A 22,726-nucleotide genomic window follows, 5' to 3' on the forward strand; every position below is an offset into this window, starting at 1 on the left:
TTATTAATGTTGAATAAAAACGACTTGGAAACATAAAAAGTAAATATTTATGAAATAAGGTAAAATAAAAATGCAAGATGCTGTTTTGTAGTATTTTTACGTGTAATGGCAGCACATAAAAGCTCACTAAGGGGAAGTGGAAAATCCATTTACTGCCACAGTTTAACAGCTCATGAAGTTGCTGTGGGTGGTACATATACCACCACAGTTCTTGTTCCTAAATCACAAAAATAAAATTATCAGAAAATAGATATAGTCAATTGATTACAATTCTTGTATCATACCAGAAGAATTAACATCACTCAGTTACCACAGAAAATGTGTCCATCAAAGGGTTAAGTTGTTCCCAAAGATCATCATCAGGAAAAGCTGGTGTGATGCTATGATATATAAAGAAGGACGACAAATCATGCCTGAAAGAGAAAGTGTTGGAAATAACACATATTGTTACTGTCTCTGAAGTGCAATTATTTTCACTTTGCAAAGATAACAGCTGAATGTGGATGATGTTAACATTTTCATCATTGCACTTTTAGTGATTACTGTATCACGATGAATTTGGTCAAACTTGCTCTACCTATAAATGTCAGTATAATGTAGAATACTTTAAACTATTAAATATCCTTCTGACTTTGAAAACACATGTACTTAGGTTCTTAGACTGATTTTTCATTGAACCAAGAAATCTAAGAAGCTCCTGAAATCTGTCCTTGATGAAATTAGGGCTCCTGGAATGCAAGCAAAGATCTCTGCAGACATATCTTTTGGACAATTGACACCCCAAGCATATATGAGGGCCATCAATTTTTCCAGTCCCTCCAGTGACATGGTAAAATTAATACTTTTGAGCATTATGTTCTATGTATTCCTCCTTGAGCATATCATTCCTATGTTAAAAATAAGATGAACGGCACTGATAACAGAGTCATCTACTGTTGGCAAATGTAAGTAGTAGGACCTCCTCTCACCTTTAGAACATTCACAGCATATGAATCCTCTTCCACTAATTCCTCATTGTTCAAAACTCTTCATCTTCACTTCTCTCTGCTACATAAGCCTCAACTCCATCAGCATAGTCAATTTCTGATTTAATGTTGGAATTTCCTAAGAGACATAACATTTCATCAGAAAGTCCCCACTTTCATCAGAAAATTCTAAAACATCTTTTGTGGACATAGAATATTATGTGACTGAATGAGGTGATATAAACTGTGGCAGACTGGAATGTGCATGAGGCAATGTGTAATTATGAGGAGCAACAACTCTGTATCACCACTAACTGTTGCTGCTTCATTGGTGGACTATCTACATATATTTAGAAGAGAAATTACAGTGGTGTCAAATTGACTTCTTATGCACTTCCAGATTTATGGAATAAAATGTCAAAAATATTTTGTAAATCCAAATACAGCATCATAGAGAGAGGGGGGAAAATGTGTCATTTGATTTCACAAATGAAGTAAAAAAATTATAAATGAAATTGAAGAAAACAGTATGACATGAGTGAATCAGAAGTTTGAGTGGCAACGTATAACAATTTATGACATTTAAAAGCGATATCAAGAAACTTTGTTTTGATCACCTGGGTTTCTGTACTAACAAATGTTTTGAGGCCGAAGACAGGCCACAAACATGTATGTTCAGTATAAAAAGGTCAATCCTCTATGAACTACCTTCTCTTTAAGTATACTGTTCCTTTGTGCCATTAAAGCTAAGATTTGAATTAGGAAACTATCATACAAGACAGAATCTAAGTAAAGTTTTACCCACATAATATTCTTCTGTCTGTTGACATTTACTGAATTAGGCAAAATATTTTAATAAGAAATCAGAACGAGATAGTTGTTCTCGGATTGGGCATCATGTACATTTTGAACTAGATAAAAACACATTTTCTTAACTGACACGACCTGTTTCTTGAAGACATCTCTCTTTTCAGTGTATGTTCTCACACATGGTATCAAACTTTCATTTTTTATACATCATGGAAAATTTTTCTTTTTTTTCTGTTCATGTTTGTATGCAAGTTTTTACATTTACCAAAACTGAAAGTAACTTGGACAGCAACTCTATCTCAAATATGAGTTGACTGTCATTCATTCATAAATGAATCTGAAATGCAAAAGTACACAGCATGGCTAAAAGTCTCTTAACACCACATTGAAAATTTTCTGTGTATCCTTACAATATGAAATGACGAGCATGTAACTAAAGACAGTATGAGTCAACATCATAGATATGATTTTTATCAGAATGAGAAACTGGAGAGAATGCTGTGAGACTCAATTTGGCACGGCTGTAGGAGCCACAGTGTGTGTCAGTAAAGCACAGAAATTATCTGTATCCAAGTGCACAGTTATGAAGAGAAAATATTATACTCCATCACCACTCTGATATGTCTAAAATATTGACTCATTTAGAGTGTAGTTTAATAAACAGTCATCATGGAATTACACTGGATACTGGAGAGGACTTCTGAAGCAGTTTAGGCACAGGTGTCAGTGACACAACACACAGAGATTACAGGGCAATTTTCATTATCATGCTGCTACCTAGAAGGTTTTGTCCATAAAAAGGATTGCATGACATCATTTAAGGCAGTGAAAATAAACATTTTCTTGGTCTGTGAGCAGTGGATGAAGTTTTTATGGACTGATGAGTCACAATATGTGTTGAGACATGCAGATGGACAATTGTGGACCTGGAAAATTTTGAGTCAGTGTTATTTACCTGAGTGTCCTGTGACAAGAGCGAAATTCAGGAAGACAGTGTAGTGGTCTATGGCTACCTTCCAAGTTTAAACTCTGTTCGACAGTTTTTATCAACAGCAACATCTTCTTCTTCTTCTTTATTGGCACCTTGTCCCACGTCAAGTAGGATCGGTGTTGCTCTTCTGAATCCTTCTCCTCTATAGTACTCTATCCACTACCTCTTCCTTCTTCCATCGTTTCTCCCTTAGGTCGCCGGATATCTTATCCTTCCACCTCATCTTCAGTCTTCCTCTCCTTCTCGCTCATTCAATCTTTATATCTTCAACTCTGTTTCCAATATACTCTTCCCCTTATCTCTGTAAGTGTCCGTACTACCTTAGTCTGCTCTCTAGTATCTTTTTCCCCATGGGTCTCACTTCCCATGGGTCCACTTTCACAGCTCCTCTAAAAAATTCAATTCTAATCCTGTCCTTCCTTGTTACCTCACACATCCACCTCAGCATCCTCATTTCTGCCACTTCCATCTTCCTTTCCTGGGCTAGTCTGATTGGCCATGTCTCTGCCCCATATATCATAGCAGGCCTTACCACCGACTTGTGCACTTTCCCTTTCAACCCAATGCTCACCTTCTTGTCACACAACACTCCACTCACTTTCCTCCAGTTGTTCCAACAGCAATTTATTTGGTGTCGTATTTCACTTTCCAGTCCTCTGCGCCTCTGTATGTACGACCCATAGTATTTAAATTTGCAGACTGATTTCAGCTCATCATCCTGGATCTTGCAAGACCTCATTTGCACATCCTTCAGTGCTAAATATTTTGACTTTGTGCAGGTAATTTTCATCCCCCTTTCTTTTGCCTTCCTTCAATTCTCCAGCTTTTCTTCAATCTGTCGATGCTCTGCTCACAAAGAACCACATCATCCGCAAACATCATATTCCACAGTGCTTCCTTCTTCACACCTTCCACCAGCACATCCATAATCAGGTCAAAGAGGTAGGGACTAAGTGCAGACCCTTGATGTAATCTTACTTTTACTGCAAACTCCTTTGTCATGCCCACACTACTTCTCACCTGTGTCATTGCTCGTCTGTACATTTCCTTCACTAACCTCACATACTTCTCTGGCACTCAGTGCTCTCTCATGCTTCTCCTTTGTTAAGTACATAGTTCCACGTGGTCAGCGCGTACACAACATTCCCAATAGAGTGCGCCCCGCTAAGCACAACAGCGCAGGCGCAGCACTCGTCTGTCTCCACACTACGAGATGGCGCTGCCATAGAGACGGACCAAATTCTGCTTCCGCTGATCCACATATTAATATGTAACGCAGCCAATGAGATTGCTGCTTATGTAGAACCTTTTCTCCTCGCAGATCACACTCGCGCAGTGATACATGAATGCGCGAGGTATTATAACGAGTGTACAGACCTCCGATTAGTCAGTCTGCATTTGTCTGCACCAGTTTGTACCAGTCTGCATTAGTCTGTCCCAGTCTGTACGAGTTCTACATTTGTCTGTACCAGTCTATAGTCAAGTTTCAGTCTGCACTTAATAAGATTACCATATTCCTGTACATAGCCATGAAGATAAATGTATAGACACTTTTGTCAAGTATCAGAGATATACGTGAGAATAAGATTAACGTACCAATACCAAAGGAACTTCAGATTGTCAATTGTAAATAGCATCCAGAACCCAGATAAGTAATTTTTATGCTTGTTATTTTAATAAATGTGTGTGAAAATTAATCAAGCTCTGTTTAAAGTTGGTCACCGTCAATCTGCTACCTTAAGCGTGCAAGTGGCATTTCTATCGTCTGATCTAACGGCAGAAGATAAACACGCCACGATAAGACCACGAGACATATTGCTGACACTCGCCTACTTCATTAGTGCGACAAGTCAAATAATCTGATAGTGTGTGTACCGAAGGTCTTACAGTACGCACACCACATCCACATTTCGTCCTTTGGGACTCTGTCATATAATTTCTACAAATCAATGAAAGCCATATGTAGATCAGCTTGTAGCTCCCCGTGTCTCTCCACTATCTGCTTTAAAGCATGTACTGCATCAGTAGTTCCTCTTCCAGGCATGAACCCAAACTGTTCTTCACACACCACAGTCTCCTTGCGTAATCCCGCTTCTATAACTCTTTCCCAAATTTTCATTGTGTGTGCCATCAGTTTAATACCTCTATAGTTACTGCAGCCCTGCACATCACCTTTCCCCTTAAATATTGGGATCAGTACACTAGTTCTCCACTCGTCTGGCATCTCGTCGTGTCACCTAATCTTCTTCATTAAATCCCAAAGGAGCTCAATTCCCTTTTTACAGAGACACTTCCATACCTCAATGGGGATCTGGTCTGGGCCAACTGCCTTCCCATTTTTCATCTTTTCAACTGCCCGTTCAACTTCATCGCTACTTTTCATCTTTTCAACTGCCCGTTCGACTTCATCGCTACTTGTATCCATCGTTAATCCTTCATTTGCCCCTACTTCCTCAGTTTTCACTCTTACATTTTCTTCATTCAGCAATTTCTCAAAATAATTCAACCACCTTTGGATTATTTTTCCATGGTCATGCAGAATTATTCCTGTTTCATCTTTCATTTGTTTTACTGCTGTTAGATCCTTAGAAGCTTTATCTCTTGATTTGCCTATCCGTATCAGTTGTCTCATATTGTGATTTTTCTGTATTTGTTCGTATGCCTCCCATACTGATTCAGCTTTAGCTTTAGCCATAGCTCGTTTTGCCTCCTTCTTTGCACTTTTGTATGCTTGCCCATTCTCAGCAATTCCAAACATATCCCATTTCCTCTTAGTGTCTTTCGTTTCCTTCACAACCTTCTGCACCTCTTCATTCCACCACCATGCATCCTTATCTTTTGGCACCCCTCTCCCAGATGTTAACCCAAACACTTCCTCCTCGGTCTTCCTTATAACAGCACTATTTATTTTCCACCACTCCTGCACACTCTCTGCCAATTTTACCTTTCCCAGTACTTTTTCACTTAACTCCTCTCTCAAATTTTTATCCTTTAATCTCCACCACTTAATTTTCCTTTCACGTTAATTTATGTGCCTCTGTCCTTTACATACTTTCATCACACAATCCCCTACAATCAAGTTATGTTGTGTTGCTATTCCTTCACCGTATATGAACTTAGTATTTCGCACCTCCCCACTATTTTTCCTTCTACATAATATGTAATCAATTTGACTTTTAATTTCGCCACTCCTGTATGTTACTAGTTTTTCTCTTTTTCTTTGGAAGTAGGTATTAGTAATCACTAGATCAAAAGCCACTGCAAACTCCACCATCTTTTTTCCTTCCTCATTTCTCTCGCCATACCCCCACCCTCCATGCCACCTCTGTTCCCCAACTTTCCTTCCGCCAACATGACCATTTAGATCCCCTCTATCACTCTTTCATTCTCTGGTATTCCTACCATTACTCCATCCAAATCACTCAAAATTTTTCCTTCTCGTCCTTGGAACATCCCGCTTGGGGTGCATAGGCTGTCAGCACTGTTACCATTTCTCCGCCAAACATCATCTTAACATACATATCATTTACTCTGCTGACTTCACATACCTCCTCTTGAAGCTCTCTGTACAAAATAACTCCAACTCCATTTCTTGCTTCCGGGCTTGCACTACTATAAAGTAGCTTATAGACTTCAGCTAAGATCTTTGCCTCAACAGCAACATGATATCTGCTATTTTCAAAAACCTTTTTAAAAATATCTCCCACACTGGATGAGCAGTTTGGAATTTGGCTTGAAGAAATGAGAATGAGTTGTTACTCGGACCTGATCAAGCAAGGTGGTGCAGTAGTTAGCACACTGGACTTGCATTCAGGAGGATGACAGTTCAAACCCACATCTGGCCGCCCAGATTGAGGTTTTCTGTGATTTCCCTAAATTGATTTAGGCAAATGCTGGGGTAGTTCCTCTGAAAGGGCATGGCTGACTTCCTTCCCCATAGTTCCCTAATCTGATGGGACCGATGACCTTGCTGTTTGGTCCCCTCCCTCAAATCAACCAACCAACCAACCAACACTGACCTCACCAAGACCCTGACCTGGATTTTGAAAAATCTCTGGAATGAACTAGAGTGTCAGTTCTACATTACAGCAACTCAGTCAAAAGCCCAGTAATACTAACTCATCATGGTTCACATGAAATGAAAATAAATTCTACTTTCAATGTATTAGAATTTGTTCTACGGCCCAAAGACTAAACAATACAGGAGTAAAGAAATGAGGCCCTTTGGTCTATTAATCACGTGGTTGGTGAATTAGAATGGATAGCAGTTTGTGGCTGGATGGGAGAACCCTATATAACATACCATCATTCTTACCATAAAGTACATTGTGCTCTCTGGAGTGAACCTCAGTTCATAAAATAAACTAGTTGTCATAAAACGGTAGCAATGGAAATAAAGGAAGACAATGAATGTGTAATGCATGAGGGATTCATTTTGTTGTATCAGTAATGAGGTGGCTGGTAAATACATGTAGACATCTACAGAAATGTAACACATTATTAAGTTTGTTTATACTACATACACTTAGTTACTAAGTTAGACATAACTTCAAAAGCTGTAGGTTCTTCTATGGAGCTGAGTTATATACAACTAGAGTAATGTTCTTAATAGCAACAATATAGTCATAATGCTGATTTACATATAAAAGTCTCTGAATATTAATCATGCTTAGCAGTTTAATTCAATACAATGTTCCTCACTGCTGTCTTCCACACTAATGTTCATATGTCTGCAGATGCACTTCATCTGATGGCAGAGCTCTGAACTGTGGTTGCTTAAAAGGATGCACCAGCCAATCAGAGTCTCAGGTGGTGAGATCATGGATTTGCATCCCCTGGTGGTATGTATACATTGTGCCCCCCACCGGGGACAGTGAACAGTGTAACGGTGGTCTTGCCCAGCTGCTCTGGCAGGAGATTAAAAGTTCTGTCTCTTGTGTATTTGTGAGTGTTGCATAGCACCCTTGGCGAAGGGAGGGGGTGGGTGCCAAAGGAGGTTGACAGAGATGCTGTTGATACCACACTTTTAACATGTTGATGAAATCACAGAAGTAATTGAGGACTCAGCACTGAGCAAGTTGTAGACTGCATCCCATGTCAGAAGAAATTATGTCTGTCATTTGCACCCAGAGTTCATGCTTGGTTATTTTAGAAGAAAGAGAGATTAACTGACAAGACTTGTTTATGGTGTTTCCTTGAAACTGTTTGCAGCACTCTTTCTGCAAGTGAATATGGACCGCTGTTCTTGCGCTAACTGCCAGGCCTGGATCGGGAAGTTCTATGATTCCATGGCAACTAAGGTAGTTATGTCTTACATGGTTTAAAGCTGCAGATAGATCTTGAGCTAATCAGATGTCTGAGGAAGTTTACACAGAGACTAGGATCACAAATCATGATACTTCAGCAATAACTGTTGTCACAGAATTACAAATATTGTCAATAATCTGGATTACACATATAGTTTTTTAGTTTCAAACAAAAGACCTGAAACTAATTTGTAAATGGCACAATAGGCAAAGAATGGCCAAATTACAAATGAACAATAGCTCAAGCTCAACAAAAATTTGTAACTAGCATTGTAGTAGAGCATAATGGAGTAATAGCTTGGTGTAAAAATCAGTATCCTGAAGTTTCTTAAGAAAAAGTATACATTGTACAGTAGATACACTTGGACGCACAAAAACTGGCCACTACTCAGAAGTCCAGTGTTCTGCAACCTCTGGCAACATTGTGCAATGCAGAAGTGTCTCAAGGAAGTCTTCTCTTCCACTATAGCTGATCATGGTCTACAGGTACATGTTGCACAGTGTAGATGCAAAACTGTGTGTTCAAGTTCACTCATTTCTTTATTTTCTAACTGCATTTTGTTAGTCTGCTAAATACATCAGTCTCATGGACTATCAAAAATGATTTACTTCGCCTTCTAAGCTTTCAGTAATAGCAACACCTTCCACGAAAGAGCGTTACGATAGAACAGTTTATGCTCAAAGAGTTTCAATTTTCCTACAGTGGCCACTGGCAGCCGGCCACCTGCCACTGGCTACCTGACATCAGCTACTATCAAACTAGGTGAATGCAGCATGGTACCTCTTGGGCATGTTTCAGCTCTCACATTAGTAAACATAAAATTATAGTCTGATTTTCTGACAAAATAACTTCACTAAATTGAGTGAACAGTGTACAGTTATAGAACATGTGTAGGTTAATGTGAGTGTATTTATCAACTGTCATTTTCTTATTTGCAGTTCTAGTATTTATTTTGCTGTTATGAACTGGACTATGTGTATTTAAATCTTATGCATGTTGTTTAGACACAACTGGAAAAAGGACTATTATTTACAACAAATTGTTTTCTTTGTTTTTAGTACAGGGATGAAAGCAGTGGAAGAAGCTTGAAACATTTGTCTCTTTTGTGAAGTAAGTGATATATGAAAGTCACAACACAAAAGGATTGTTATTGTTTCAGGAATGATCATTCTGGCATGAACAATTTTCCACATTCAAGAAGTCTGAATAATTGACATATATGATAAACTGTGACAATATAATCATCCTCTGACATTTGCATTCAATATGCAAGGTCCAGAAGTTGGGTATATGAGTACTGCATAGTCTACTTCAAAATAATAAAAATCAAAGGGGTGAGTAATGATGCATTTTTATTTGAATGTCATCATGTGGCACTTACTTTTTATTTACTGTTTTAATGTTTGTACAGGGTCAACAATATTGGACACCTTATCCACACTGATGGTTTCTAACCACAATTTCAATAACTTTAACTGAAATATTTAATTAAACTTTAATCATTAGTTTAATGTTGTAAATCATTGGCACACTGAAATAACCAATCACACGGGCACCCTGAGCAGGGTTCATAACTCAGTCTAGAAGAAACTTTCACGTAGGTAACATGTCATTGTCAAAAGTGTCTTAAAAGTGAACTGAACATTAAAATAACCAGAGGAAACATCTTTCAAAAAGGGCAGTCTCTGACTAATATTTTGACAGAGAATACATGTTTGCTGTGTATGGCTTGTAATTTCCCAGAAAAGAGAATTAATATTTGAACTCGCCTCATATGTTTTTGTATGCTCTCATACTAAAATCAATATTATATATAGATGGTGTTCTGAATTATAATGGTGCTTGATAAGCAATCATTAGTACCCATGATCTCTGATGCAAATATTGCTGTCAGACTGGCTCTCAAATAGTTTCTTGTTATAGATATTCATTTTCCTGTTTTTGAGATTGAGAGAAATTAAAAAAAAAGTGTTAACCCTTTATTTTGAAAGTGTTTTTGAATGAAGTTTTGATATTCCCACTAGCCATTCCAAAATTCACTGTTCATTGAATATGTGTTAGAGTCTGTGGCTAACAGAGAAGAAATGAGATATGAATTAAGCAAACTTCTCACTTATCAAGATGTGGAAGAAATGGGAAAATTACTAATGTCTTCTTTATAAATTGGTCAATGTACCCTCCAAATGAAACAATTTGCAAAGAACAGTTTGCACTGTTAGCCTATCTGGCACACTACTATGTCATGGTAGGAAGATCCCATATCTAGTATCAATGGACAAATCCTTGGGAGAAGTATATAGTGCACAGCAACCTTCTTGTACCACCAGATGGAAAACATTATCTGTTCACACTGCCCTTTGCTCAAGGAGATGTCTTTTGTTAGAGCTCAGTCATTAATTTCCTCTTAAGAAGTTAACGTAGAGGCAAGGAGTTATGTTGCCTCTATGTTAACATAATTCCTCACCAATAACAGTAGTGCATAGGAATGGTCAATGAGAAAAATGATGGCATTCAAACAGAAAAGGCAGTAATAGTCATCCCTTTGATTTTTGTTGCTTTGAATTAAAATATACAATACTCATACACTCAATGGCTGAATGTTGCCTATTAAATGCAAATGTTATGTGAAAGTTAAAAGGTAGCAATTTTTCACATATGTTAATTATTGAGACTTTTTGTATGTGGAAAATGATTCATGCCAAACGATCTTTCTTGAAACTAGTAAACTCTTTAAAGACATTATTTGTCCTGTAGCACCCACCTCTTACATGACACACATGCCTTCACTCCTTTATTAAACCCAAAGCAAACAAATCTCACAAATTTACACCTTTATCCATTTGCAACTCTTATTTTATAATGTACAAAAATGTTAATAAGATTCAAGTATGAAAAATACAATTCATAACTGCAAGAGAACTACTAAAACTTCAAAAGAAAATGACAATTGATAAATACACAAGCAGTAACGTATGCACTGTGCATTTGGTTATTTTTTATGGAACCTCAAACCACAATAAGAAACAATTTGATTCTTACCAATGTGAAAGCACAAATGCTCAAGATTCACCATGCCATATTCACCTGATCCAATAGTAGCCAGTATCAAGTGGCAAGTGGTGGGGTAGCTGGTTATGGATGACTATGACTGCAGTGGTGAAGCTCTTTCGTGGAAGGTGTTACTATCCCTGTTGGGGTAGAAGATGAAGCAAATTTCTTTGTGGTTCCATCAAACTGATACCTTTATCACACTGCCAAAAAGGTGAGAAAAAAAAAAGTGACGGAATAAATGGACTCGAACTTGCAACTTTGCATCTACACTGCATGTTGTTTACCACTAGACCACAAACAGATACAGGGATTGTATAAATTGTATAATTGGATGGATATGTGTGTGTGTGTGTGTGTGTGTGTGTGTGTGTGTGTGTGTGTGTGTGCGCGCACGCACCCGAGTGTATACCTGTCCTTTTCCCCCCCTAAGGTAAGTCGTTCCGCTCCCGGGATTGGAATGACTCATTACCCTCTCCCTTAAAACCCACATCCTTTCCTCTTTCCCTCTCCTTCCCACTTTCCTGATGAAGCAACTGTTGGTTGAGAAAGCTTGAATTTTGTGTGTATGTTTGTGTTTGTTTGTATGTCTATCAACATGCCAGCACTTTCGTTTGGTAAGTCACATCATCTTTGTTTTTAGATATATTTTTCCCACGTGGAATGTTTCCCTATATATGCATGCTTGAACACACATGCCAATACTAGCCCAGCCTGCAGGTTGCACTGTTCTATTTGACCAAGAATGACACCTGTGCAATGTCCTCAATACCCTGTAAGTTACAGTTGTGGTCTAAACGATGTTCTTTGTAACTGAGAGTGCATCATATAGGAACTATGTGAACTCAAACATGGGCACATTGTTGGTGCTTGTATGATGAGTGCTTCCACAACCGAGGTGACCGATGTATTTGGTGTTTCAAGAGGCACTGTATTGAAGATTTATACTGTCTAACAACCCTGTTACCTCAGTTCAATAACCATGATGATAATTAAATAATCAAGTTTCAAAATTTCTGTCAGCGTCAACTAACATAAAAATGTACAATGTTTAAAGCAGGAAAATGGAATTGTAGATGCATTGATACTAAGTTGATTGTAGTGGTAACTGCCAGTCAATAAAATACACTCACCTTGATTTCTCATAGAAATTGTTGGTTCAGCCCACTGTCCTGTAAAATTTGGAGGTTGATTCCTTCAGAGGTCCTAGTCTTGGTATGTTTATGAAAAGAGCATTAACCTGTCAACATTGGATGATCACATTAACCTGTTAACATTGGATGATCATAGTATATTCTTGAATTCAGTTTGGACAATAATATGGTACACAATACATTACAATGGTCAAAAATGATTATTTTCCAATTAAAAATTCTTAAGATTCACTAGTCTCACCAATGTAACACAAACTCTGACTTCCTTGATACCATCCGATTTTACAATGCCCATTTCACAATATAAAACTTTACATCATTAAATCTGGAAGTAAGGCATAGTTATGGCTTCCCACATCCATCCCCGTACCCAGAATGGAGACTTTTGAAAAGAAAGACAGCACATCTCATTGGTCTAAATAGTTTGTATGGTAATATTATAGCAGTTTTGAGAAGTCATTTACAAAGAAAAAAAATAGTCAAAACCTAAATGTATTTTATAGAAAACATACAACTAAATACTCCTAAGAATAATTTTTGGGTAATCTTAAATATATAATTATTTTCCAGTTACCGACAAAAGAAACAAGTATAACTTCACAGGATAATTAAATGAAATAAACGTGTTTTCAAAATACAAAATAAAAAAATAAAAGTGGAAAAAAAATTCAAATAATAGACGCGAAAAAATATAATGGTTCTGAAAACTCTGTGATGATTTTATCAGCCATATTACAGTATTCCATGGGCAACATGGTTACTCTGCAAGGTCACATTACTGCCAAGCATTATGTGACCATTTCGGCTAATCGTATCCATCCCCTGATACAATGTTCAACTTCCAGTGGTGATACTGTGTTCCAAGAAGACAGGGCTCCTATTCACACAGCTTTCATTGCCCTAGACTGTTTTTGTGATGATGAGAATGAACTCTCGCGTCTGCCCTAGCCACCACAGACACCATATCTCACTATTATCAAACCTTTGTGATCTACTTTGGAGAGAAAGATGTGTGATCGCTATCCACCAACATCATCATCACCCGAAATTGTAATTATTTTGCAGGAAGAATGGTGTAAGAATCTCTGGAAAGCCATTCAGGACATGTATTTAGCCATTTCGAGATGACTCGAAGTTGCTTTGAATGCCAATAGTTTTCCTACAACATATTATGGATGGTAACGTGTTGTGTTTGTGATGTTTCCCTATTTTTGTCCACCCCCTGTATAGCACTGTAAGAGCTTGAGCAGGAGACAATGCTTCCTCCAGATAGTTCCACATCCTACAGTGATGCATGATTGTGCAAATGGCTGGCTTGGAATTGTGTGTGCATAACACTGACAGAAAGGTCGCCCTAACACTGAGGTCAAACTGTTGATCACACTATCATATTTGTACCCCCCTCCCTCTCACAAACTGAGATGCTATCTTAGATCAGCAGCTCTCTTAATGGAGGTCAGACTTGATACAGCCACCAGGTGTAAAGTTTAGATACTTATTTTGTTTTTGAACACAAAAGGTATCAAACCTATTGAAATTCATGAAATCCATTCCAAGTTAACTGAACTGGATGGAGAGCTACACAAGAATATCAAAAATATTTTATAAAAGTCGAGTGGAGAGTTTATTGTCAGTCATATTAAAATGGAAGACAAATTGGAAACATTAAAGGTTAATGTGAGCATCCATGGAGTTGTCCCACAATTAGTATCACTTCTTCAAGATTATAATGCAAGAAAATCAGTTGAAACCACAAGTAAATATCATTCAAATACTGAATTCGTATCAGAATTTATATCACTAGAGTAGTTTAGACATCAATGGAGGAGGTATATTTACTCCTGCAAAGAATTGACTATCTAGTGAGGTTATTACAGATTCTGAATGTGAAATAATGTTGGTGAAGTTAGGCATCATAGGTAGGTTAAACAGTATAATCAGATGCATTTATAGAAATCTGTGTCAGGTGATGTGTTAGCAGAGAAAACTTCCACAATACAGTACAGTTTCTAGACCATGCAGTAATAATAAGGGTGAGATTTCAATTTGCCAACTGTAGTATGGGAGAGTTGTGGTCAAAATTGGTGCCAGACACTAGGGTGTTGTGAGAGATCATGCTGAATGTCATGCCCAAAAATTACTTTGAGCACATTGTTACTGAACTCACTCATGAGGGCAACAATTGGTTGGTTGGTTGATTAAAGGCACCAGACTACTAGGTCATCAGTCCCTTTTCCTGGAACACAAAGGGCTACATGGCTGTACATCAGAGATGACCTACCGCTCAAAACCCAGGGGCAGAAAACCCCAAGTTCTACCAAAGGTCAACGAAGGCTAGATACATGACAAAACAGTAGAAGGGGGACACATCAGAAGAAAGGCATGCAAGGTGTCCCATCTAGGAAACAGCCCGAAGCCCCCAAAATGAGGGGACATACATCCCCCACCTTCTACCACTTAACAGAGATACCCCACTCAAAAATTGTCTAAGAAAGACTAGCAACATTGGCAGGGTGGGAGAAGCACATATAGATATAGAATGAACAAGTTGAACAGACCATGCGAGAGGGGGGAGGGAGAGTATAAGAGCAGGAAGAATGAAGGTCAGAGTGGACCACGAAGCCCAGAAAGCTGCAGCCCAATCTTGGCAGAAGAGGCAACAGTGTGTTCTGTCAACCCCTCAAATGGGCTGGAAAGGTTAAGCGGCCCTCCCTTAAAGAGAGAGGTAAAAGAACTCTTCATGAATAAGATGTAAAACTAAGTCAGTTGCTGAGGCACTGTCTCCCTAACATCAGAGACAGGGAAATTAAAGAGTCTTGACGGCTGAAAATCTAAAACCATGGGTGACAGCTCATGACTGCAGCTTTCATATGCTCCCTTTCCGTCGACATTCAGGGGTACCCACAATAAAGGATCAATAATAGAAGCAAAAGTTGTCAGTGATACTTAGGACCCCACAGCTACTGCTAGACCACTGATGGCCACTAGAAAGAGAGGGACACTCAGTGCAGAGGACTGTAGAACCCTATTCTCTTGGATATGGTGGGAACTGTGGGAAGCACCAACTCGAACCTGGAAAGTACTGTTCAACAAGAAGGAGCCACAAGAAAATTGGGAGCAGACACCAGAGACACCACTTGTGTACAACAGCAATGGATGTGGTGTCACAAGCCTTTGCAGGTCAAAGAAGGCAACTATAAGGTGTCAACATTGGGCAAAAGTTGTTCAGATGTCAGATACCAGGTAAACCATGTTATCATTAGTGGAATGGCCTTGGCACAAACCACCATGGATAGATCCAGAAGACTGAGACTCAAGAAGACAACACAGCTGCTGTAATGGGAACTTGCCCTCATTCCAGATGCAGTTAAGGATGAAAGGATATGATGCTGACAATTCACTGATAGGTGCTTGTTTATTTGGTTGTGAAGGCGGTCCAGCCCCGGGAATGTATCGCAGCAGTGGGCTCCGACACTGATTAATTCCCATGCACTGAATGGCTCCAGGTGGCATGTAGTAAAAGATATTGCTTTCGCTCCACCTGTTGTCTTATGCCATGAAAGGCAGGCTGATAATTCTCAGGGGCAGAGGTCCAAGCACAATGAAGAGCAAAACGTTTGGTGACTGGGTCTTGGTAAGTGAAGACAGCACCATTCAAGGTAATACCAAGTACTCCTGTAGGTGTCTGGTATCTGTAGAAATGTCTGATATTTGCTCAACCCTATGAAGGAGAGATACATGGTCCGATGGTTGACACATATTGTTTCCAGCATTCTCGCTTTCAAATGCAGAAACAGCAGGAACTGCTTAAAAGATGTAGCTCAGTCAGATGGTGGAAAAAAAAACCTGCTACAATTCCACTACAGAGTAATGTTGTCGATGTACTGTGAGGCCATGAAGGGATCAAGACAGCAGGTTATGCCCTAGGGTCACCGCTGCCACTGGTGAGGGATTATGGCAGCAACACACACAGATTCTGGGTTCCATTATGAGGTGCAAGCCAGGGCATCAGCGGCCATCATAATCTCTGCTTCAGTTCCAGGAGTGGAACAGGCAGCATCTGATGGCGTGGGGGACCAATAGAAACTCCTTCTTCTTGGAGGACTCCTTATCTTTTCTCTGCTTAGAGGATTTGGATGACAGAGAGCTTCTCTGATCAGTTTCAGGCAATGATGATGATGATGATGATGATGATGATGATGATCGTGAAGCCGTGTAACCAGCAGCCTGTGGCTCCTTCAGCCATTGGCTGATGTCCAGTTGTTGACTAGCAGAAGCCTTGGAAGGAAATGTCCTAAGGGACTACTTCCTGGCGAGAGAAGCCACAGGAAGGTGATTTGTCTCTGGCTGGGAGGTGGGGACCAATGTCCCTGGTCGGTGGGAAGCCAATGATTCCAACGTAGGTGTGGGGGAAGCAGCAAGAGGAGAGCCCCCAACCATCAGGAGGGCAGGCATGGTCGAACAGCTCTGAGAACCCACTATGTGTGGTGTAAGGATCATTTCCAAAGGGGACAATGTCATCTTAGCTGTAGCATATGACACTGTTGTACATGTTGGCTGCTGTCAGTCACACTTCTTGGTCTCTTGATAAGTTCATTCATCCAGAGTCTTATGTTCTCAAATTTTCTTCTCTTTCTGAAAAATGGTGCAATCTGGCAAGCTGGGAAAATGGTTCTTTCAACAGTTATCATAGATGGGGGAAGGGCACAAGGAGCATTCACATGGAATGGTCATCCACAGTCTCTACAGATGAAGCTAGGATTGCAACATGAAGACATTCTCCAATTTCTAACACTTAAAACATCACATGGGGGGAGGGGTGGAACAGATGGTTTCATATTGCATTGGTATACCATTACCTTGACATTTGCAGGCAATGAAATGCTCTCAAAGGCCAACCTGAAGGGACTGGTAGCAACCCTATTGTCCTTTGGGCCCCTATGTATACAACAGAAAGTGTAAACCCCACAGCTCTAAGTCAGTGCATAGCTCATCATCAGATTGCAAGAGATGGTCTCAGTGAAAAATGATGACCTGAACCATATTTGGACTATTATGTGGAGTGACAGTCACCAATAAGTCACCCAACTTAACACATACACCTACAGTGCAGCCAGGGATGGGAACATTTTAGGGTCACATCTATCTGCATTAAACAAGGACTTGCTTTCCATAGAGAGTACTGGGGTCATATAACCACCAGCAGGAGAAAACTTCACCTGCTTCATTTGCGCCTCATCCACCATGGTGCCACCCAGCCTCAGCAACAACTACCTGGCCAGTAATCTGTTGTTGGGAGTCCCCATGCCCCAGTCATGATGGGAACACACTCCTTGGCATACATCAGGAGTTTTCAGCTCAGGCACCAATACTGTGATCCCAGTGTGGCTACCACCATGAAGGTATTTAAACCACCCCACCACAGTATGGGTAATGTGCTAAGTTTTGGGAGTATTATTTAAGTAAAGGAAAGGGTGAAAAGATAGAAAGGGACATAGGTGCAACACACACCACATTGGATGACCTTCCCTGCATTAATCAAACTTCTAGAGAATTTCGAAAGTTGCTGACAGGTAGAACCCAACAATGGGGACCATGTATTTACTTAATGAAAAGTTGCATAAAACGCTGGAAGTGGAAACTCAAGTCCAAAATTACAAGCAATGTGCAAGAAGGGTCTGCACCAAGAAAACCATCCGATGGAGAGCCAGAGATGGAAAGGGACTGTGGAAGTACAAGCTTGCACCATGCAAAGGGGGAAGGAAGTAATGCTGCGAAGGCTGGAGCCCATGGTAGCAAAGGATGTACTCGCAAATGAGTTGTGAGGCCCCTTGGGGGGGCGGAAGGTTGAGGGCAACGACTTAGACATCTTACAAGGGAACCTCCCCATCGCACCCCCCTCAGATATAGTTATATGTTGGCACAGTGGACAGGCCTTGAAAAACTGAACACAGATCAATCGAGAAAACAGGAAGAAGTTGTGTGGAACTATAAAAAAATAAGCAAAATATACAAACTGAGTAGCCCATGCGCAAGATAGGCAACATCAAGGAGCATGTAAACTCAGGAGCGCCGTGGTCCCGTGGTTAGCGTGAGCAGCTGCGTAGCGAGAGGTCCTTGGTTCAAGTCTTCCCTCGAGAGAAAAGTTTACTTTCTTTATTTTCGCAAAGTTATGATCTGTCCGTTCGTTCATTGACATCTCTGTTCACTGTAATAAGTTTAGTGTTTGTGTTTTGCAACCGCACCGCAAAAACGTGCGATTAGTAGACGAATGGACATGCCTCTCCAATGGGAACCGAAAACATTTGATCGCAAGGTCATAGGTCAACCGATTCCTCCACAGGAAAACACGTCTGATATATTCTATACGACACTGGTGACGGCATGTGCATCACATGACAGGAATATGTTGTCGACCCACCTAACTTGTACACTTGGCGAATGGCTATAAAGATTCTTCTACCTTGCCCGATTTAGGTTATCTTGTGGATGTTATAATCACTCCCAAAAAAGTGATGAAAACATAAAGAGTTTTCCACAGAAACTGCAACCAACAGTTTCACAGTTGCACAGTTTTTCCTGTGCTCTGTCACTGTAGTCGACTGACGTCGTGTGTTTAAATGTTTGTTTAGGTGTAGCGTCCCCATACTACAGTGCAGTTACCTCGCATCGGACGGACGGACAGATAATAATTGTGTGAAAATAAAAAAATTAAACTTTTCACTCGAGGGAATACTTGAACCAAGGACCTCTCGTTCCGCAGCTGCTCACACTAACCACGGGACCACGGCACTGCTGAGCTGGCTATAGCCTTGATGTTGCCTATCTTCCTCATGGGCTACTCAGTCTGTATATTTTGCTTATTTTTTTCATAGTTCCACACAACTTCTTCCTGTTTTCTCGACTGATCTGTGTTCAGTTTTTCAAGGCCTATCCACTGTACCAACTTATAACTAAATCTGAGAAGGGTGCGATGGGGAGGTTCCCTTGTTAGAAAGAAACAGATTTGAATTTTAGAACCAGTTAATACAGGAGGGCACTACCTACCACAAGACTATGATAGTATCACTGACTACAAGTGTTCAAGAAATGTTTAGAATGCTAGGAAAATATTTTTACTTAGCTGCAGTAACAGGATAAAAATATCAGAGTATCTGATTAGTAAACATCACCAATTTAAGCAATGGCAAAGCATAGCTGAACACAATTTCTATGACGTGAAAATTAGCATATGGAGAGCAATGCAAGAAGCGCTCAATGACTTTGAAGGTAAAATTGTGACAGTCAATCTGACTATAAGAAATAGACTTTTGGTCTGACAAAGTCAGTAAGCAGATCAAAATCATCTATTCAGATGCTCAGTGGCCACATCATTACAGGAAGCAAAAAAGGAAGAAAGCCAAAATATTGATTTTGGTCCTCCAAGACCGCTTCTTCATGAGAAGTTGTAATAGAGGTTCCCCTTTCGGACATTTGGGCTGGTCATCTTTATCCATTAGCATAAGTTACAGGGAGGAATTTATTGCCAATCTGAAAATTTTTTTCACATTCAATATTAGTGTCCAGACACTGTACAATTTCCCACAACCTAAATGCCAAAGCCAGCCAGTATTTTAGGCTAGACACAGTTTGTTTGAGTTAGGATCACTGACAGGCCGTGTTTCAATGAGTGGCACCTGTGGCAATCAACAGGATACACAGAAGTGTCACGTATGGTGCTGGGGATGTGAGGAGAGCATGAACTGCAGGAGCAATGCACACTCTACTCCCAGCCCCGATTTGATGGCATGCACTTCTCCTTCCCACTCCTGTCCTATTTTTTAGACTCTGATACATATGACATTGGCTGTGGTGGGCCCTCCTGGAATTTGGTGGGAAGTTCGCCATCGCATGAGTGTGTCACTCATGTTCCATTTGTTGAATATACTGAGTCCAAACTACTCTGACACATTCTCTTTACTCAGCCCCCACCCTATGGTACAAATGTTGTATCATAAGGGGAATTCAAACCAACATCTACAAAAGCTAGATATGTTAGCTAAAACAACAACAAAATTACATGTGCTTGCTTCGAAACTAGAAATTAATATATGGTCTGAAGTTCTTGATGTTTGTGTACCTATTCTCAATGGTCTTCCCAGACGCTTTGTACTAAAACATACTAGAGGGCATAAAGATATCAGAATCTGAAAAGGGCATCCTAACTTCACTGTGGATAATTATAAATTATGCTCTAAAAATTGCAACAACTGATCTGTAACCCAGGTTCAATTGGAAACATACCATACTATCATCACATTTTATCCGTTTTTTCTGTTACAAGCACTTTGATGTCTTTGAGGATTACACATCTGACGTTAAAGAATCTTGATCTGTTATTGTTCTCAATCCAGTCAGGTACAATATTTGCTGTCTTTTCTCATTTATTCTTTATTCAGTTTGTTCATTGTATATCCATGTGTACCATTACAATATGGATCACTACCTGACAGTAAGATGTCCAAGCTGTTGCATACACTTGTACATAATGCTCTCTCTCACTTTTTCTCCTACTCAGTCAACTGCCTGTGCAGTTGTACATATTATTAAATGGCATTTACACAATGCTGAGTTTTGCAACTAATGCTGTGCTATTGTTTCTATGTTAGAAATTTACTTGCACATAGATCATATGTCCTAATTCTGGAGAAGACATAAAATACCTTTTATTTTTAACCCCAACTTTAAGATTATGTCAAAAATGAAGCTTCTCATAGTACATGTCTCACATCACACTACATGGAATTTTATCTGTCCTATTCAGCATAATCCACCAATGGCCTTGCCACAGTGGTAACACTGGTTCCCGTCAGATCACCAAAGTTAAGCACTGTTGGGCTGGGCTAGCACTTGGATGGGTGACCATCCGGTATGCCGAGCACTGTTGGCAAACAGCATGCACTCAGCCCCTGTGAGGCAAACTGAGGAGCTACTTGACTGAGAAATAGTGGCTCTGGTCTCGGAAACTGACATACGGCCGGGATAGTGGTGTGCTGACCACATGCCCCTCATATTCGTATCCAGTGATGACTGTGGACTGAGGATGACACAGTGGCCAGTCGGTACCATTGGGCCTTCATTGCCTGTTCAGGAGGAGTTTAGTTTTTTTTTTATTTTTTATTCAGCACAATTAACTTGAGACATGAATGCTAATATCATGTAAAATAATTTCAATTTTTTTACTAATTTCCTAATATTATCTTACAAATTTTGATCAGAAATGTAGTTATTTTTAAACCATTAACATTGTTCTCCTACTTAAACGGGCTGATGCCATTGATGTCATGTATCAGAGTGTATACATGGACAACGGAAAAAAATTCCTGGATTTCCCTGTTAAAAATACAGTTTTTCCCAGGTGAACATACACTTTTTCCATGTTAACTGACAGTATACTTTCCCTCAGAACTGTGAACTTAGCAATCCTTTGAATGGTTAAGGTTTTTACACCAGTGTAGAATGTCTTCCCTGCACTTTAGAAAAGGAAATCCAGAAAAAGAAGCACTTTTTGGAAAGATCTGTGATGTGCAGCAACATGTATACTAAATATTTTCATATTACGAAAGTATAAATTCGAATTCCACCTAACACAGCTCGTTAGTTATCAAAGCATTGAAATCGGGAGATTGTGATGTGCTTTTGTAAACCAATCTTAGTTCATGTCAAGTGATCTCATTAGCCGATGACAGCAGATATTTAGAGTGTAGGACATGTGATGAAACCATCCAATAGCAACATCACTGTTGAGTAGTGCAAACAATAGAAAAAAGTTATGGTTTAAATTAATAAACTTAGTGTAGCTTTAAGAGGAGTTAAACTTTCACATATTATATTGATCTTGAAGATTAATAAGCTACAATAAAAGCTAAGCTTTTACATATAATATTGGTTTTTTGTGTGTGTTATACTTTAAGATACATCACACAAATATGCTAGTAAAATTTTAAATGACATAACTGCCTCATCATATGGGCATGAAATTCTTCTAAGAGGCTGGTCCGGAAATTGTTAAGTTTTAAATGAAAGTCAAACGCTTTGTTTTCAGAAATTCATCCCCCATCTCACAGGTAACATAATCCATTTTTAAAAGGAAGTTTACTTTAAAAGTAACATTTTTCAGACCAACATTCATAATATTTTCCCACGATCTGTTAGAAATAGGTTTGTTTCAGCAGTTGCCAGAGTGCCAGAAAACAAAAGGTGCTGCACATGCGCAGCTACAATGATATAAGAAGCCCGTATGCATGTACATATATAGCATTAACAGGTCTTAAGTACGTCATAAAAGAAACAGGAAAACAGAAGGTGCTTCAAGAGCTTCGGAATTTCATAAACCATACTAAAATGCATAATACGGCTTAAAGTGCATATGCATATGTCCAGCTTCACGATGAAGAAGGCCCTAACCTGGT

At 39.5% G+C, this 22,726-nt stretch overlaps 1 protein-coding gene and 1 pseudogene across 3 annotated transcripts in view; one reads left to right on the plus strand and one right to left on the minus strand.

The window, feature by feature from the left end:
- The window catches only part of LOC126213114 (uncharacterized), a 282,224-nt gene that overhangs the window by 21,739 nt on the left and 237,759 nt on the right, over positions 1–22,726 (minus strand). For 2 of the 3 annotated variants that reach the window (XM_049940717.1, XM_049940716.1), the window contains exons 11-12: positions 12,255–12,361; positions 969–1,104 (exon numbers count right to left, since the gene is read on the minus strand). The gene's annotated coding sequence lies outside the window, so the exon portion shown is untranslated. The remainder of the gene's footprint in view (positions 1–968; positions 1,105–12,254; positions 12,362–22,726) is intronic. The other variant, XM_049940715.1, reaches the window with a different exon arrangement.
- Positions 21,087–21,204, plus strand: LOC126213986 (5S ribosomal RNA; annotated as a pseudogene).

This window comes from Schistocerca nitens, chromosome 11 (genome assembly GCF_023898315.1).
Source record: "Schistocerca nitens isolate TAMUIC-IGC-003100 chromosome 11, iqSchNite1.1, whole genome shotgun sequence".
NCBI classification, from domain to species: Eukaryota; Metazoa; Arthropoda; class Insecta; order Orthoptera; family Acrididae; genus Schistocerca; species Schistocerca nitens.